The 18,849-nt window shown below is 40.9% G+C and overlaps 1 protein-coding gene across 1 annotated transcript in view; it reads right to left on the bottom strand.

Annotated features, from left to right (window-relative positions):
- GNB4 (G protein subunit beta 4) overlaps positions 1–16,661 on the bottom strand; it is a 37,267-nt gene extending 20,606 nt beyond the window's left edge. Inside the window, exon 1 of the mRNA XM_088132476.1 lies at positions 16,352–16,661. The gene's annotated coding sequence lies outside the window, so the exon portion shown is untranslated. The remainder of the gene's footprint in view (positions 1–16,351) is intronic.
- Positions 16,662–18,849: the final 2,188 nt, after the last annotated feature.

Raw genomic sequence — 18,849 nt, 5'->3', positions numbered from 1 at the left:
CTTGGTTTCTGGCCCCTGCAAATGTTAGTTAGCTCCCCACCTCCAAACAGGGAGAAAATATCTTGAACAGATCCATCTGATCTGACACAAATTTTTTATGGAAAGTTCCTTAAGTGGCTGTTTTGCAAAGTATGACCCATGAAGAAAAAGTCATACTGCCAAATTCTTAATTTAGGGATAAGAGAAAAGTATTCCATGATCCTGGTACTTACTCCTTTGTCTTCTCATGTTAATCCCTCTGGAGGCTGCATCCTCTCCAGCCAGTTTTTAGTAGTGGAAGTTCCCCCTGCCAGCAAATCAATACAATTTGTCCATGCTGCTGCTCTCACACCACTATACTACCATGAATAGAGCACCTTGACCATGGACAGCACCTCAACTCACCAGTTCCCTTGACTCCTCCCCTCACAACTGCTTCAAATCTCTCCCCTTCAATGACATTTATGTATTAGTTTGGAACCACCATATTCAAAAGACTCTCAGTGGTTAACAACATGTTATAAAATAATCAATAATACAATCAAAGATCCATGGTTAAGTTAAGATTAAACTAAATAGTAACAGGAAATGGCTGCCCCAGGCATACAATAGCTCTCCTCTTCCTCTGCCTGTTCTTCGCTGTTGCACTGACCGCAACCATTTTCCCAAATAATGGATAAGATCTCATATCACCAAAACTGTCCTCTCTCCCAGGTAACCAAGTTAACTGAAAAGACACATTTAATTTAAAATGTAGGAGAGAATGTAAATGTAGCATGGATTTGGAGAGAAACCAATTTTAAAATTAATTATAAAGATGAAGATACAGGCTTTTTATGAGTAGCCATGCCACCTTGCCAGTTTTTTGAGATACTTCCACAGATAACTTCTTCAGAATTCTAAAAGTTCCTACGATGCCAAAATAGTTGCTTTTAATCTAAAAATGGAAGAAATAACCAAATACAAATGTTAAAAGCAAATACAAAAACCAAAAACTTGTAAAGTAACAAAAATATAAATGAAATTAAATTAAAATAGTTGCCAACTCTTGGTCAATATAAACCAAATTCCTCTACTTAGATCATGTTCATTGCTTTTTTATAATAATTTTATTAAAGTTTAAAAATACAAAGAAAAAACTAATACAAGCTAAGAAAAATATAAAAAGAAAAAGTGAAAAGGAAAAGGAAAAAAAGAAAAAAGATATATAAAGAAATGACTTCCCCCTTCATCGAGACAAGTACAAACAATTTCAGTAACTTATCACCTTCTCTAACATTATAAAATATCTCTTCTTCCCATATCTCACCTCTTATCTATAAACAAATTATAAAGCCTCACCATTCAGTCCTAATCAGCAAAAGTCCATTAAGAGTTACCAGAAATAACATATACATATAAATATATATATATATATTAACCTTAATCAAATCAGTTTCATATTCCTTCTCTTTACTTTTAACACAGTAACTTATCACTTTCTCTAAAAATACAAAAAAATCTCTTCTTCCCATCTCTTATCTCTAAAAAAATCTTTAAAGCCTTTCATTCAGACCTACTCAAGAAAAACCCATTAAGAGCTACCTGAAACGACATGTATATTTTAACCTTGATCAAATAAACCCACTCTGCATTCCTTCCATTTACTTTTAAGAATCTTGATCTTTAATCCCTTCAAATAGCATCCCACAAGTTGATTTCTTATCATTTTCTCTTTGTCTCCTCTCAGGAACTCTTTCACAAGTTTAACACGTCTCTTTTGTAAACCCAAGATAAGAAAGCTATCCAAGTCACGCTTCTGATTTATTGTTTGTCCCCTTTAATTATTAAGACATCAGCTGGTTTCATTTGTAAATCCAGTGTAACATCGTTTTCCATTATCATTCTTGTAGCCTGACATTTTTAAATCCATTTCCAGATCTACACTCAAATCAGCCTCTGTTTTATCCAGTAAAATCACTCCTCTACCATAACTTTTGAATCCATTTTTATAATAGCAGACAATCTTAAGAGTAATTTCTGAATGCATTCTTCCCAAAGATTCTTGAATTGTTCCACAGTCAAATAATATTGCTCCAATCTGTATTAATGAGTCTCTTCTCCTTTAATTATATTCTTTAGTTCTTTCTGGTTCCTTCTAGTCAGCTTTCAAAGTCCCCTCTTATCATGTTTTTTTCCCCCTAATCAAAAACACTTTGCCATGGGAAGGTTTCTAACAGTTAGTTTCAAAATCCTCATATATATTTTTTGTAAAATTTTAAACAACCCACAGGAAATATTCTTGTAATTAATTTCAAAATCTTATTTCAAGTCCATCTGGCCCCTTAATCCATTTATAACTTTCCAAAATCAATGTTCTAGTCACCCTTTTGCTGTTTATTCAAAAAAAAAAATTTTTTTTAAGTCCTTAACTTGCATGAAACTTCTTTCATCAAGGAGAGAAGGAAACTCACCTGGTGTAATGAAGCTTACCCTTCTGAAGGTTCTTAACATCCAAAAAGCCATTAACAAGCAATTTCCTAAAGTGATTAAGAAAGGAAATATATGAACCCAGTATCCTTTTGAAGGCACCAAATCGTGGCTTAGGCGAGATGACTTTCCCCCAGCTCCCAGAGCTCTAAAACCTGCCAGAGACTGCTGTCTTATGGTCTCCTTGCGGGTAGTGCCTGTATGGAGCACTTGTGGATGATTCTGGTCCTCTCCTTGCTCTGGAGAGGAATTCCAAGGAGTCAAGCCATTCACTGGCTCCTCTTTCTCCCATGGTCATTCAATCAGCCATTGCTTCTCCAGAAGTCCAGATTACATTCATTGTTAAAATAGATAGCATAAGTGTGCTGCAATAGATATAATGCTAAATAAAAGAAATAAGAAATTATGCAGAAATTGGAAAGGAAGTGTTCAACTCTGCAATCAACTTCTTTAGCTAAAGAGAATGACACTGTACCAATGATTTTCATCTCATTAAAAACAAATTACAATTTATTTTGCCAAAGCCTATGGTCCTTCAGATTAAGTTTTAGCAAACAAAAGCAAGATTTTAACATTTAAAAGTGCAATGCCCACAATTTACCCAGTTAGGAATTCAAAGGGACAAGGGGATGCTGTTTATATTTCAAAGTCTGTCAGTCACTTCTAAATGAATCACAGTTAAAACATGACAAGGAGAAATGTTATTGATATAAACAGCAACATGACTCAACCATTCTCACAAACTAGCTTGAGATAGTAAGGAATCTAGCCACAAGTCTGAACCTAACCGATTTTGCCATAGTCAGATATTCTATCTGTGGGTGGAGGACAAAAACCCAGTCTTGTATTCTTCACACTGTTGACTCATTACCACATTACTGGATGAGGAAACAGCAGACTGAAGGGAAGCACATCAGGGTTCTTTCTCTTTAAATAAGTAACTAAGTCAATATAACAAAGTAAATTACTTGTACTGGGCTAGGATACAAAAAAGAAGTTACTACAGGTGAATTAGAAAAATGTGTGTTCATTGTTTAAAATTTTGAAAATGTTTAGAGTTATTTTTTAAATGCTTGTTTCATAGATAGCCTTTTTTAATTTACTGCAAACTAAAGAATGTCTGCAACATACTATAGTAGGTACATAAATATCTACAAAATACTTGACATGTTTCTTTAACATTGGGAGCTGAAGCATTTCAGCAGCATTAACTGCTAAAAGTTTTTTTTTAATCGACATACTGCAGCCTTTAAAAAAAGCTTTAAAAAACCTATGAATTCCAGCTTTATCTCAGCAATTCCTAAAGCAGCCTGTATTATCCATGTATTGTAGTTGGAGGGTAACTGAGAATGCAGCTTGCCTAAGACCACTTACTGATTTCATAGCCAAGGTGATCCTTGAATCAAGTATTTCCTGATCCACATCTTAATCTTTTGGTCACCACGGTAATGCTTCCATCCTTTGAACTCAGGGATGCATATCAAGAACATTATCCATAATTTAAAATTCATATTGAGACAATAATACCTTTATTAAGTCAACTGAAGGTTTTCAAACTACTTGTCAGTTTTCAGTTTAATAATTCTTCATCAGCCAAAATTACTAAAAATCCCACCAAGCAAGGGAAGGAGCCTTGCTAATTTTGAGGCAATTCTGTTCCAGGTTACTATCTATGCACATTGCAAACCAGGTCCTGTTCAGGTACAGAAATGGTGTTAAGTTGCATCAAGATTCCTTCAGTGGTTTGCTAGGAATAAGAAGATGTACAGTACATCATTGTTAGTCCCCATATCAAAAATACAAGGTTCAGCTGCTAAAACTCTTTTAGTCCTTTGTGAGATACAAAGATCCCTTGGGAGACTGACAATAAAAGATCAGTTAGGTAGTCTTTAACAAAACAGAGCTGGACAGGAGATATTTCCTAATGAAATTGATCTGTAAGATTTCCAGAATTTTAGAATAGAATAAAGCTGCATCAAAAGTCACTCACTTCAAAGCCACCATTCTTTGTATATAAAAAAAAAAAAGCAATCTGTTTCCTACAAATTTCAGCAAGTTCTTTGAGTGGTTTTCTTCAGATTCTACAATGCTATATTCCTAAAAGTTGTAGGAATGGTATAAAAGTAATACACACATATAGGATTTTTGGAATGATATTACATGTGGAAAAGGTAAAAAAAGTTAAGCTCATGTTTAACTCTCCCTCCAAAATTAATGGGGCGTAAATGCTTCACTTTGAACCCACTGCTATTGCAGGTTATTTAAAACACTTCACAAGCAATATTACACTACAACTCAGTATGAATTCTGGTACTTATCCCCATATTGCAATTAAAAAGCTAAGGATAAAAAAACTAGCATTCTGCCCAAAATGCAGTTCATGGTGAAGATAAACTGTGAAACATGCATTTACTATTTCATAGGTCAGTCTCTTGGCCACAACATTAAACTGAAAATCATAATCATGTTACAATAAATTAGGCATTTTCATAATCTTACCTAACACTTAAAGAATATCTTGGCATCACTATAAAAATGAGCCATAATGACAGTTTTAAGCCATTCACACTATTTCAGCTGCATTAAAATAAATCGGCATCACCTAATCTTTTTCCAGCTGCGTTATTATGCTGTGTCAATTTAAGAAGCTAATACTTCGTTTCCTCATATCTTATTGGAAACCTATTCCAATATTTGAATATTAATTGCTCCTTTTCTTCAAATCATTTCAACTCTATATTCGCTGATAAATGGAACCCTACTGTTTCATAACAAGATTGGCAGGTAGCCACAGCAAAACAGCTATACATTAATCTTTCAGATGAATTATGGTTGCAATAGACATTAAAGACTTTTCACGCACAATATCTAATAGGTACTCATATGAGCAGATAATCTGTTTTGTAATATCCTGTCTGTAACTAAAGGGCACTATGGGTGTTCGCCTGGACACAGCAGGCCTGGTAAGATGCTTTGTATAGTAACACCAGGAAGCTAAGAAGTCACCTGAATGAGAATGACCCTGCATATAACACATTTTCCCAAATCAAACAAATCTGAACATGTTTTCAAGCAGTGTTTCCATGAACTTCTCCCATTTACGCTATTGTTACTTCGGATTTGTTCATTCACTCCCCTACAAGTGTATGAAAAAGGCAATGTTAAATGGGAACTCTTCCACATACAGTTATGTGAAAAAATAAGTATACCCCATGCAAAGTTTTTTTCTTTTTTAACATACGTGGGCATATCAGTATTTTATCTTCATTCAAATAGCATAGAAAGATAAAGGTGATGTAACTGAACAAAAAACTATGAAAAAATAATTTTGCAATCATTTATTCAACAAAAAATTAACAGATATGCCATCTCCTTCTGTGGAAAAAGTAAGTATACCCTTGGCTCTAATAGCTGGTATTATCCCCTTTGAAGAAACAACCTCTAGTAGGCATTTCTTATAACTGTCCACCAGTCTCTGACATTGACTGGGAGGATTTTTTTCCCACTCCTCCATGCAGATTTTTTTCTGCTATGTGATATTTAAGGGGTTTCTTTCATGCACAGCCCATTCCAAATCACCCCACAGCATCTCAATGGGATTTAGATCCGGGCTTTGATTTGGCCATTCCGCTAACTAAAATCATAAAACTGCCTCCCTCCCCTGTTGGGTCTCAGATGGGGGGACCTTCAATATCCCAATTCAGGACACACATACTAGATGGATCAGTCTTAGCTGAAGCAGGAAGTCCAGTAGGTACCCAGGTACCAAGCTGTTAAGGGCTTCACCAGTAATGGTCAGCATTTTGAATTGTAATTACAAGCCTACTGGCAACCAGTGCAGAGCCTACAACACCAGGGTTATAAGATTATGGCAGGTTTCACTTGCCAATAAATGGGCTGCTATATTTTGTACTAATGGTAGCTTCTGAGCAATCTTCAAAAGCAGCCTCATGTAAAGTGCATTTCAACAATATATCCTAAAGTGATAAGGACATAGGTAACTGTTGCCATTGGTGCACCAGCCACTGGACATTCCCTCCCCTGCCAAGCCCAGTGTCTACCTGCCTATCTAGCAATAATTGTGAGTCTAGGAAAACCTAGTCCTCCAAGGGGGAATGCTAACCTGTTCAAAGTTGCCCACAAAGCCAATACAGAGCCAAATGAGTTTCTGCACAAACAGCACCTCTACATCTTGCAAGTATTCTACTTCAGCTTGTTCCTTTCCATCTAAACCCCCAAGTCTCCAGACACTGAGAAAAAGACTATAGTACCACAATATCTCCAGCAAAGACCAGGTGGAGATGAGCATATTGATGACACCACACCCTGAACTGAATGACTTCCTCCAATCACTTAATGTAAATATTAAAGTTCAGGAGTGACAGGGACTAAACTCTGTGATATTCTATATGGTGCAATCACTAGGTTGACCTCTCAGCCTCCACTGCCTGGCACTGCCCACTTAGGAAGGAGCGGAACCATTATATAATTATGCCTCCCTACTCCCTATCTGCAGCCAGTTCAGGATACCATGGTTGATGTTGCTGAAGGCCACCAAGAGATCTAAAAAGACCAGGAGGGGCACAATTCTCCCCCATCCAGATCTCACCAAAGATCATCAACCAGAGCGACCAATGCTGTTTTGGGTCCATACCGGTGTGAACCCAGATTGAAAGGGATCCAGATGAACTATTTCATCTAGGGTGATCTGCAATTACCACCCCCACCATTTTCTCAACAATCTTCCCTAAAAAAGTGAAGGTTGAAGACTGAATTATAGTTGCCTAAAATGACTGGAACCTTTTGTATATTTTGGCAATTTCAATACATAGATTTTTTTTTTAAAAGCTGTGATAATGTTTTTGGCTACATATATGAAAAATGCTATATTCTAATTGCAAGAATTATCTATTTAATAGGTGCCTGTGACAACGACGTAGCCTTGTTCTAGCACTCAAGCTGTAATGTTGTAACACTGGAAAAAACGGGCAAAAGGAAGAGGGAGAAAAAGAAAAAATGTCCCTGAAACTGAAGTGCTTCTCTGAAAGAAAATGTCTGGACTCTGTGCAACCCTCCCCCCAAAACTAACAGATCATTAACTGTACAGCTGTAGTGCAATTAGCTGACTGTCTAGAAAGGCTAATAAAAGCCTATTAAATAAGGCTACTGTCCAAAACTGAAATCAAATATTAGGCCAAACAATACCTTTTAGAAAAGCTTAAAAGCACACCAATTCCAAAGAGGAAGAAGTCTGTTGTTTTATCCTCATAAACAATAAGACCATCCACCCACACCCACACTATTTGAAAGCACTACTAGCTTCCATGTTGTCAGAGGCAATAAAGAGAAATGGGTCTCCATCTTGCACATAGCATCCCTTCCCACAGCCCTAAATAGGGCATCATGCACCAAGTGTTCCAAACCCCTGAACTCAAAATTAGTCTGACACAATGTAATACCATCATCCTATTATTTATGCATGCAAGTATTAGCTTGAAGTCATATTACTTACTTCCACCATTTCCTAAAAACAACCCTATCTTAATCTGATTTGCTTGTTCTTTTCCCTATTTCTAGTTTGTTTCTCATTCCCAGTCCCTGCAGTCCCTGAGTTGACAATTAAGCCACAGCTCCACCCAATCCTAGATTTGGAGCTACCATGAATATTGCAGTCAGCCTGATAGGATTGCTGTGTTTTATACTCCTGATTTCACAATGCCATTCTCTATTTCTAGTATCTTCCCAGAACTCATCAGAACATATTTGATTGCAAAGTATTTTGTTTTCCACAGGGGCTCTGGCCTTTCAAAGGAGGCCATTCCTAAACATTAGCTGGAAAAAATTAGTCAGACACTTCTAAAAGTTTTCTGAAATACTCAAGTATGCTATCTTTCTAGAGGAAGAACACTGCATAATCAAGATGGAAATGCTCATTCTGTTCTGCTGGATTTTAGGCATTAAGAGCTCTTTTTTTAAAAAAGGCCACTGTGACCACCTAAACATCTATGACATACCCATTTCTTATTTACTATAGTATTGTTTCTGTTACTTGGTTGTTATCCTTTTCTTCTGGATTACTGCTTTAATTTGTACTACTACAGATTCTAATGTTTTGTTATCCATCTTTAAGTCCTGTTAGACATGCAAGTGTAATAAAAACTTTTTAACAAATGAAATGCTGAGCAATGCCTAGATGGAAAGCCCTTGGGAGCAAGGAAGCCAATCTGAATAGTATTAGTAAATATTTGTACCAATTTATCAGGATAAATGTTCTGTCTAACTTCAGAAAACCCTTATGTGCAGAATGGCCTGCTGTGACTCAGCATGGATGCAACACACATAACAGACAAGGATGTCATTCTCCACATGAATGAGTACAATATTTTAAGCATCAATTTGACCCAAAATTTCATGGTGCAAATATGTGTTTGCACATTTAACCAGACCTTCCCCATTCTTAAAAGCAAACATTTTGCAACAAGCCATGACAACACTACTACTGAATTTAAAACATGTTGAAACTATGAAAAACTGTCAAATTACTGGAATCATGAAATAATTTGCTCATTTTTTAAATGTATTTTTATTGGAAAATAGTACTTACAGCTTTAAATGCTGCAAAACAAAAGAAAAACACGGACCAAAACTTTAAAAAAAAGGAAAAAAGAGCCATTTAAACTTAATAAACATTTTATCTCTATTATACACACACTCACATTTTTCTTTTGATTTTATCATCAGTTATACCGTTTTGTTTGCTATAAAATTATTTTCAAAAATATAAAAAATAGAAACATTAAGAATCCTAAAATTTATCTATAACTTAATGGTTAAGATGTAATTCCAATTCTAGATTAGTACGCCATTTTGTAAGAGAGATTTTTTTTAATAGGACAGATTTCCATTTTTTTTTTAATCTTAACATTCCAAATATTTTCCATCTAAGGGGATGGGAAATCTGTGTTACATAATTCAATGGGTACAGGTACTCATAATAAAATACGTTTTGGTTAAACTCCACAGATATAAGCCACCCCACACCTTAAGGCTGGCCACAAGCCTCAAAGAACTGCTTTGATTTTTCAGAACAGTAACAACAATTTCACACATACCACCACCATTGTTGTACTGCAGTACTTTCTACAAATGGGGTAAAGTCAGGAAATATACATTGCACATACAGTTGTTGATTTTAAGTGTGTGGCAACCCTCTAACATTTCAAAGCCAGTATTTCTATGGACAGGTGACTACTCTGCTTTTTTTGAAACTAGTCAACCTCTGCTCTAACAGAAATACATCATTGCGATCAAGCATTCACCTATGAAAGTCTCAAGACAGCACAGCATGCTGGATTGCTCATACCCAGCCATGTCAAGCTTATTCAATAGGTTCCAATACTCATTCAGCCACAATCCAAACAAGTACCGCAATCACATATTTTACAATTCTCACTTTAACTGTATACTTGATATAGACCACCCTATGTCTTCCTGGAGAAAGGATGAATAATGCTTTAATGACATCGGAAATGATGACAGAAAAAAGGAAGAAACCAATGCAAACATACAAGGGAACCAGTGTTACACTGATGGTTTAACTCCCAAGGCTTCTCTCCACAAGGGTGTCTCAGGACCTAAAGACACACAGCTCACAATGTCTCCACTAAGGCTTTTTACAAACCAGCACACCACAACCCCGCACCAGCCTCTTCTTGGGACCGACAGTCAACTACTGTGTGCTCTGCACAGGCGAGGCAGCCGTTTATTTCTAACCCCCCCAACCTTCCCACAGCAACGGGTCTGGCTGGCAGGGCCCTTGTCCTCCACCATTTCCCAGGCACACAACAACCCAAGAGGTAGGCCTGGGTGAGGAAAGGCTTCTCCCTGAACTTCAAGGCTTGCAGGGGGAGATCTCCATCCGGATCCTGGGATAGCTCAACGTCGGTCTGTGAGCCAGGGCTGATCCGCATTGGGGTAGGTCCTCATTCTCACGTGCACCCCTCTCCCGTCTCTTCCCAGGACCTCTAAAGGTGGCTCTTCTCCCCTCACAATGCCGGCCTCTGCCCCCAGGCCTCTGAGAAACTAAAATCACCCATCATCCCCACCCAGCAGAGGGAGGGGTGTGCTGTGGCCGGGAAAGATGGGAGTTGTAGTCCAGCCCAAGAGCAAAGGGAGGCGGCTCCGGGAATCCCTTTCCACCCTCCACGCCCCACCTCTTCGCCCCCCTCAGCCCAGAGAGAGGGGCGCCGCCGATCAGCCTTTCCAAGCCCCCCCGGCTGAAAAAGGGCGGGAAAGGGGCCCTTGCCCTGAGAGAACCGCCTCAGCGACTCCCAGGGCCGAGCACGGCCGCGGCTCCTGTCCCACCTACCTCTCCCACCTCACCGAAAGGAAGACGGAGGGCGCCAAGAGCCGAACAGGCCAGTCCGGGCCTCCTACCGCCAAACCGAAGCGAGAGGAGGAAGGGAAAGGGGCGCGGCCGGGCGCCTGTCAGTCACGGTTTCGTCCCCGCCCCCGCCGGCGAAAGAGCCAATCAAAACACCGCCCGCGGCTACAAGTTTTAAGGCGCCGCGACTGGCTAGCTCCCTCCCGTTCCTCGTCACTACTACGCGAGGTGGTACCGCCCCAGCCTCGCTGTTTGTGCTCTTAGGCGCGCCTCCCCCCTCGCGGTTCCTAATGGAACGCGCCACAGAGGAGCGGAGCGGGACAAAGACCCGAAAGGTGCAGCCGAAGCGGAGAGGAGGGGACGCCCGTCTCTTCTGCAACCCCGCCCTTCCCCGACAGAGCCTGGAAAAAGAGGCTCGGGGGCGTGGCGGGCTAGGCGAGCCTTGCCTGGTGGATCTAAGTGGCCCGGCTCCTCTCCTGCCGTCCGAAATGTGTCTGAATCGGTCTGCACCGATTCAGGGTATCCAATAATTACTAATGCTGATGGCGTCTTTATTAGTAACGCTAATCATGCATGCTAATATAATAACCCTTTGCATGCCGCTTCTCCCCCGGGGACGGATACCGCGGGTCGCAAAATGAGATTAAGCATAAACTAGGGATATATATACTGGGTTACGACGGTGAGGAAGGCAGTAAAATTTCGTCTCACGCGATGCACTGACGAAACCATAATGTGGTTTTGGTTCAGCATGTTGTGCAAACCCGGCCAACTGTCATTTATTCAATAAGCCATGGATAAACCAAGCTAATGAAACCTCGCTTCTTTCTCAGCCTAATTGCTACGTTTGCAATGAAACACTTTTCTGTAGATTGCAGCCTTAAATGGTTAGATTAGTCCAAACATTTAAATCGATTTAAAAGGTCTTGCCATTATTAATGAAACAAATCTACACATTTAATTGGTATTTCCTTTCCTATATGGGAAAAAGAAATGCTTTTTTATTTTTGGTTACTGTTATTTGCTGGGTTAATCTTAGCAAAGCAGGCTGCCTTTCCTTTAATCGTTTTTCTCATATGCAAAATACAGTGGCAATGTGTTTGAGATAAAAGAAAAAGAGAGAGGATCACAAATGAATGGAGGCTGAGGTGCTTTGGTGAGGATTGAATTGCAAAACAAGTATATAAAGGAAGAGGTTAGAGGGGAAAAGGAAGAGAAAGTCATACAGTAGTTGGATGGAGTAGATAAGGTCTTCAAAAAGAAAATGGTGAGAAAGTTTGAAGAACAAAAGGCCATATATGAATTAACGTTTAGGTATGTTGGAAGAATGAGTTGCAAGGATAGAAAGAGATGAAAATGTCCCTTACTTCATAAAAGGGATGGAGAAAAAGTCAAGAAATTACAGACCTCTCCGTATTCTGGTCCTGGACCAGAACATTAAACAGCATGTTTGTGAGCACTTGCTTAGGCCTCCAACAAGTAACAAAAGCCAGCACAGGTTCGTCACAAATCATGCCAGACTATTTCCTATTTTGACAGTTAATAGATTGGGGGAATGTTGTAGAAACAGTATATCTTGACCTCTGCAAAGCATTTGACAAAGTCTCTCCTGAGGACACCCTCATTAATAAAATGGTAGAATATGGGCTAGATGATACAGCTATATTGGATGATACAGCTAGATTGGATGAATGAGAGTGCTGTTATATGCAGAGTTCTGTTCTTAGCCCTGTGCAGTTTTATTACTGATCTGGATAAAGGGGGTAGGCGGATGATTACAAAATCTGCAGAGGACACAAAATTGGGAGTAGTGGCTAACACACGGGAAGACAAAAAAGGTTCAAAAAGGAGTCCTGTATCTCAGGAGAAAAAAAAAAAATGAGGCACAGGTACAGAATGGGGGAGATTTGGTTTGGCAGTAGTACATGTGAAAAGGAGCCAAAAGTGTGATGCAACTGCTAAAAAGGCAAATGCTGTTTTGAAATTATTGACAGAAGCATAGAATCCAGATCATGGGAAGTAAATATCTCACTCTAATCTGCCTTGGTCAGGACCCACTTGGAATACTAAGCCAAATTCTGGGCACTACAGTCTAAAACAGACTTCAATAAACTGGAAAAAGTTCAGATGAGGGCTATCCAAGAAACAAAGTCCAATGAAAAACAGTTTTTAAAAAATGTATGTTTAATTTGCAGAAAAGAAAACTGAAGAGAGATATGATAGCAGTCTTCAATTTTTAGACATCTAAAGGACTGTCATAAGGAAGTTATGGACTTGTTCTTTGCAGCTCCTCAGGGCAGAACTAATAGAATAAAACTAGAGAGAAGCAGATTCAGGTTGATATGAGAATTAACAAAAATGTTTATAATAGATTTTTTAAAAAATTAATAGATGTATATAGCTTGTTTCCCATACCTGTCTCTATTTCTACTGAAAGAGTATAAACGTTTGAAATCTTACTTGGGAATCTAACCCATTAAAGATAAATATGAATCTTAGTTGGGAGTAATCATCCACAGGATGGGTCATACACTATCTAGGTACCTTACTGAATTGAAGTTGGACTTCTGAGACTGTCTAATCGTATTTACAGAGGAAATCATGAAAAGCGGGTGTCTGCAAAGGATAAGTCTACACCTGTATTGTACAGCTCCATGCATATATTTTCTGGGCAGTTAGTAACCTGATCAATCCGGCTTCATCGTGTGGAATAGAATTAATCAGGCCTAGAGCTGTACATATGTAGCCTTTCCCTTGGAGACCTGTATTTAATGTGTTGGCACAGAATATGGCACCGTGCCCAATGTCAAGAACAGAACTGAGAGAACCAGCCAAGCTTTGTCTTCCACTCGTTGCCCTAAGCATGGTGGAACGTGTTAATAGAGATTAAGAGTGTGAAAATGTTTGACTTAGGCAGAGCTCTCATTGGTCCATCAAAAGGAAGGCATAATCAACTATGGAGGGAATAAGTATTTTTAATCAGCTGCAGTACAGTCTTGCACGTTTACTTGGATGCAAGGCCCATTTATTGCTATTGGCTAAAACTGAAGTCTTAGGGAAGTATTTATATGTGTACAAATCTCCACCACACTCATAAAAGTATGACCCGGTGCCAGGCACATACACTAAGCCTTCCCAATCTCAGAAAAATTGTTTTCATGATAAAGGAGAAGGGATGTACAGTGCCAAAGCTTCTTTTAAACAAAAAATATCCCCACCATCCTGATGAGAGGTAAATTAAATCCCCTGAGTTCATAAGACAATAGTAAAAAACACATAGCCCCAAGGAATATGTGAGAAAATGATTTAAAATTGTCTAATGCTGCAGTCGAATGCTTCAAAAAAGCCACCGTACAGCTAAAAGTATTCCATTTAACCTCATAGGAGGTTTGGTCTTGTTGCATCAAAATAGGTTGCAACATCCAAAATGCAATGCTACCTTTTATACAAGTGTTTTCTAAGCAGAAGAAAAAAGTGGGGAAACTGATAAACAATTAGGACCTATATTTAACAACAAAGGGGATCAACAACTTTATGCACGTATATATTAACGGGTGTTGGCTCACCCAAGGGGTCTGACTTAGATCCTAGAGGAAACTATTTTGAATTAAATTAAACAAGGTAAATAAATGCTGTGTCCTGCAACAGGCTAGTTCCCTGAAATATGCTTCGATACTCCACAACAACTGTGTGCTTCTCGCACAAAGCAAGAATCATCTGGGAAGGCCTTGATCCATTAACATTTGTAACACATAATAATAATAATTTTCTTCTTGCCTTTCTTGTAGCATTACACTGTATGTGACGTGGAAGACTGTCATCTCTCTCTTACTGGCAAAGCTTCAATAAAGACTTAATAATGCCCACTAGCTTGCATTCCATATTCTCTGGAACCAATATGGTAGAAACTGCTTCTCTACGCTAGGAGTAACTTGACAGACTACACTGCAGAGCACCTTTGCTGCATCATATCTGCCAGAAGTGGTGGAGAATGGCACCATATTGTCTGCAAACAGATCTGCATTTTGAAAAACAAGGCTGTTGTGTTGGGACTATTTGTTTATCCATCTGTGGGCAACAAATCAATCAGTTTAGTAGAATTCATGTCCAAAATTAATTGCGTGCCTTAGAAGCCAATACCTGCAGCTAATGTAAATGTATTTGTAAAATGTTTCACACCTGAGCTAAGTCCTAATAACCAGGGATAAGTAGGGAAAAAATACCCATTACAAGACTTTTGGGTCTAACGTTCATGGACGCTCTACAGGATTCTCGTTCTAGGTAGCGCCAAGAGAACACCTTTAAAACATTGTAGTACCAAAAATGACAGAATGCAACACTACATGTTGGGAGAACTAGTGTTTCAAATGCTACGTTGCAAATTAGTGTCATTTCACTGTAATAGGTCTGGTTCCCCTGCAATGTTCATAGTCCAGAGATTAATTCTACAGATATTCTAGGAAAGCCACATTTGACCCAACCAACAGATGGCCAGAAACTACTGGCGTTAATCCCCCGTTTTGCGAAAGGGAAGGAGAAAAGATTCTAGATTGGGGGGGGGGATTCCAGATCGTGATGAATGCGGACGGTGTTCCACCCTGATTTTGTGTGGCAGCCGCCTCAACTTGCAGGCACCTGTTTGCTGGGTTCTCCTCTTTTTCTGATCCAGCCTGAGCGAGCTTCCCAGACCGCCATCTCGTTCACGGAATGCCCAAAACGGACGGAAAGCAATGCTATGCATTGAGCAAGCATGTTCAAGACACACTGGACAAGTTGCCAAGAAAAGAAATTAGACGAACACTGAATAATTTTTTAAAAAGGGGGGGGGGGGGACCTAAACAGCTGAACCTGGCCGTTTTCTGACATGGGGTAGGCTGGATGGTAACCACTTGTAGCAGCAACGTATCAAGCGAGCGGTCTGCCCTGTCCTCTTCTGCTAATCCAAAACCTGGGACGCGCAAAGAGGCTCGTTCCAGGGCGCCCAGCCCGCAATCTGAAACAGGTGCCCCGCTGGAGGGAGGACGGGGCCACCCTCCCTTGCGGCAGAGCGCTTCGCCACGCCCACCGCTGTCCTCTCTGATCCGCCCCTGGGATTTCCGCGAAACGCCGGCGGCTGCGGAGAAAGTCCGGGCGAGGCGGGAGGGACGCGGCGATCCGATGCCCTAAAAGCGCCCCGCGAGCGCCTCCGCTCGCTGCCCAGCGCGCGCAGGCAGCGCGGAAGCCCGCGGCGGTCAGGCGCGAGCAGATTAAGGGTCCGGGGGCTTCCCCCCCGAAAAAGAACCTAGGTTTTGTTAAAAAAAATGGCCGTGGCCAGACTTTGGGCTACGTGCCGTGACAGCCTCTTTTGTTCGAGGAGGCGGCGGCGGAGGCTTGGCCCTAAACCCCCACCTTCTCCTCCCGCTTTCGGTTTGGCGGCAACGTGGGTGGATGTCCCCGTGCAAGGAGAGACGCCCGGGGCGGCTCTTGCAGCGGCGCCGACCTGGACTCGGCGGCAGCTCGGGGTCCCTCAGCGCCGCGCACCTTTTTCTCAAGCCGGGCGACGAAGAGCTCCGCGCACGATACTTGCGATTTCTCCCCCGCCGTCGTCCGTGCCTTCTGCCGCGCGTTGCCCCGCTTTGCAAGGCTCTGCTGGGGATGTCACAAAGCAAGCGCGCCCATTGTGCCGCCCGAGCACTCCGAAGCCTCGGCTGAACTAGATCCGTTTTTCTCCCACTTCCTTCGTGTGCTCATCCAACGTGATGGACAGTTGCTATGGTTTCGCGGCTCTGACGTCAACGGCATTAAAGGGAGAGAGAGAGAGGGGAGAGGACGCGCGTTTCCCACTGCTGGGATAACTTGAGCCCGTAAGGAGCGAGGATTTCTTCCCCAGCTGAGTCTAGCAGGGCGTAGTCCAGAGTCTCCCAGCGTTTCACTGGAGCCGGAGGTGTAATTAGGGTGGGTGAATTGCTCCAGAAATCTGAAAGCTCTTCCCTCGGTCACTAAGAGAAAAGGGTCGGGGGGGGGGGAGAATCCTCTTTCTGCAAAGATGTAAAGGCATTTGGGTTGTGTGCAGGGCAACATTGCAAGGATCTTATTAATTACCGCGTGCATATCCTGCAGATAAGCAACCAGGCAACTAGAGCTTATAATCCAATGTCTGTTATATCCTCCCTGCTTTCTAGCAGGCAACTCAAGGTGGCTGTATCTAAGCTGGCTTTCTCCAACAGGCTACATCACAAACTAGCAAGCTGCGTGGAATCTCCATTTTAGTGCCAACGAAATAAATGGGTAAAGAAATTATGGTTTAGCCAGCTGGTTGTCCAGATCCGTTCAAAAAGCTTGCTTGAGTGGACAGAGAGAGCGTATGGCCTTTGCATTCAGAGGCGAAGTATCTGGGAGAAGCAAAGCGTAGTTGTGTAAATATGGATAAATGTGGCTTGCAAACAGCATTAGGTTTCCAAGGTTTCTTTCATCTGGACACCTTCCAAAATGAATCATGCTTTGTTTTTTTTAGAGGCATTTGCCTCCTGGACCCTTAAACCCTGCCTTGGCAGTAACTCTGGGCAGTCTGGGTCAGGCTTGCAATCTGAAGTAGCTTATCAAGAAACAGCTGTTGAGTTCTTAGTGTTCTCTGAGCTTGGTTGTTATCCTACCATTGGAAACACCCAGATTAGCAGGAAGCGGCACCAAATAAACAGGGAAGCAACAATACCATAATCAAGGAACCCTCAAGGAGGAAACGACTAAGACTGGCAGGACAAGCCACCACATATAAACAGCCAGCAAACCCCTGTCTCCCATGCACTGATGGTGTTACTTAGCCTGGTAATAAATGTCTGCAGGAAAACCAGCAAGCTCAGAGAGCACCAAGAATCCTATAGTTCAATCCTGAGCTACAGATATTCTCCAGTAGTGCAAGAAACAGCTGTTGGAAAAAGCTGAATGGAAAGGCCATGTATCCTTCCTGTCTGCTCATGTGAACTTCCTTAATGTATCTGCTTGACAACTCTGTGACACAGAAAGCTTGAAGTGCATAAGCTCTTCCCCTGATCCACTAGAGCTTTTCTCTTCTTCTCAGCGTGATACACATTTGGCTTGGCTTTTCATGCCACCACAAATAAAAGGACAGTGTGGGTCAAGCAAGGACATATCAAGCAACGGGGACCTGTTCAATTAACCTTTTTGGAGTGCCAACTCCCTGGTCTACAGCTCCTTCAGATTATCGGCCACGTTGGCTTGGAATTCTGGAAACTAGCCCAAAGTGCTTGGAAAGTGCTACTGTAGGTTGTAGAGACTTGGGGCATCTAGTCTTGAATACATCTGTGGATGAAAAAGAACAGAAATGCCCTCAAAACAGTTGTTACTTTTATTGACAGATACTGGTGGAGTGCACACCACGTAGATGTTGCCCCAAATTTTGTGTCTCAAGTTTTATTCACTGTCTTGGCATCTACTACTTATTCTGCTGAAAGGCACTTGGTGCTAAAAGCACCTAGCAGTCTCGATAAAATATAAAAATTAAAAGCATCAGAACCAATTTAAATTATCAGTAATAGTTTTGCCACCATGACAGTACTGAAAGCAAGCAGAACATAAATCTGGATGTACTGGGAGATCTTTGGATGGATTATAATAGACTGACCAAAGTTTCTTAACAGTGCAAATCCCACCAGTTGTATTCTCATCAAATACTACTCTAGGTGGAATCTGCCCGTCCATCTTAGCTTAATATGCAAAAAAGTTCTGATTTCAGCCTTCAAAATATAAGTGTTTGTTGAAACTATGTAGCTCAAGTTGCTCAAGAATTGCAGAATGGTATCAAATGGTTTTCACAGCAAATAAAAACGAAAACAGTTCAATTACAATGGTTTTGGCAAAACAGAACTTCAGGTTGGAAAATGGTTGTGCTCACACACCACTCATAACCAGGACCTTCCAGATGCATTTGCATTACATGCTATTGGGTAGCGTTATCTTGATTTGGTTTTGGTGTGGCTTAGCCTGTGGTGTGAACTGAACCTGTTTGGTGAATTTATGGT

Source organism: Python bivittatus, unplaced genomic scaffold (genome assembly GCF_059951505.1).
Source record: "Python bivittatus isolate LINGU-HERP-01145 unplaced genomic scaffold, Pbiv_v1 ctg000980_np1212, whole genome shotgun sequence".
NCBI classification, from domain to species: domain Eukaryota; kingdom Metazoa; phylum Chordata; class Lepidosauria; order Squamata; family Pythonidae; genus Python; species Python bivittatus.
The sequence above is the reverse complement of the archived record's forward strand: the minus strand, read 5'-3'. Positions and strand labels throughout refer to the sequence as shown.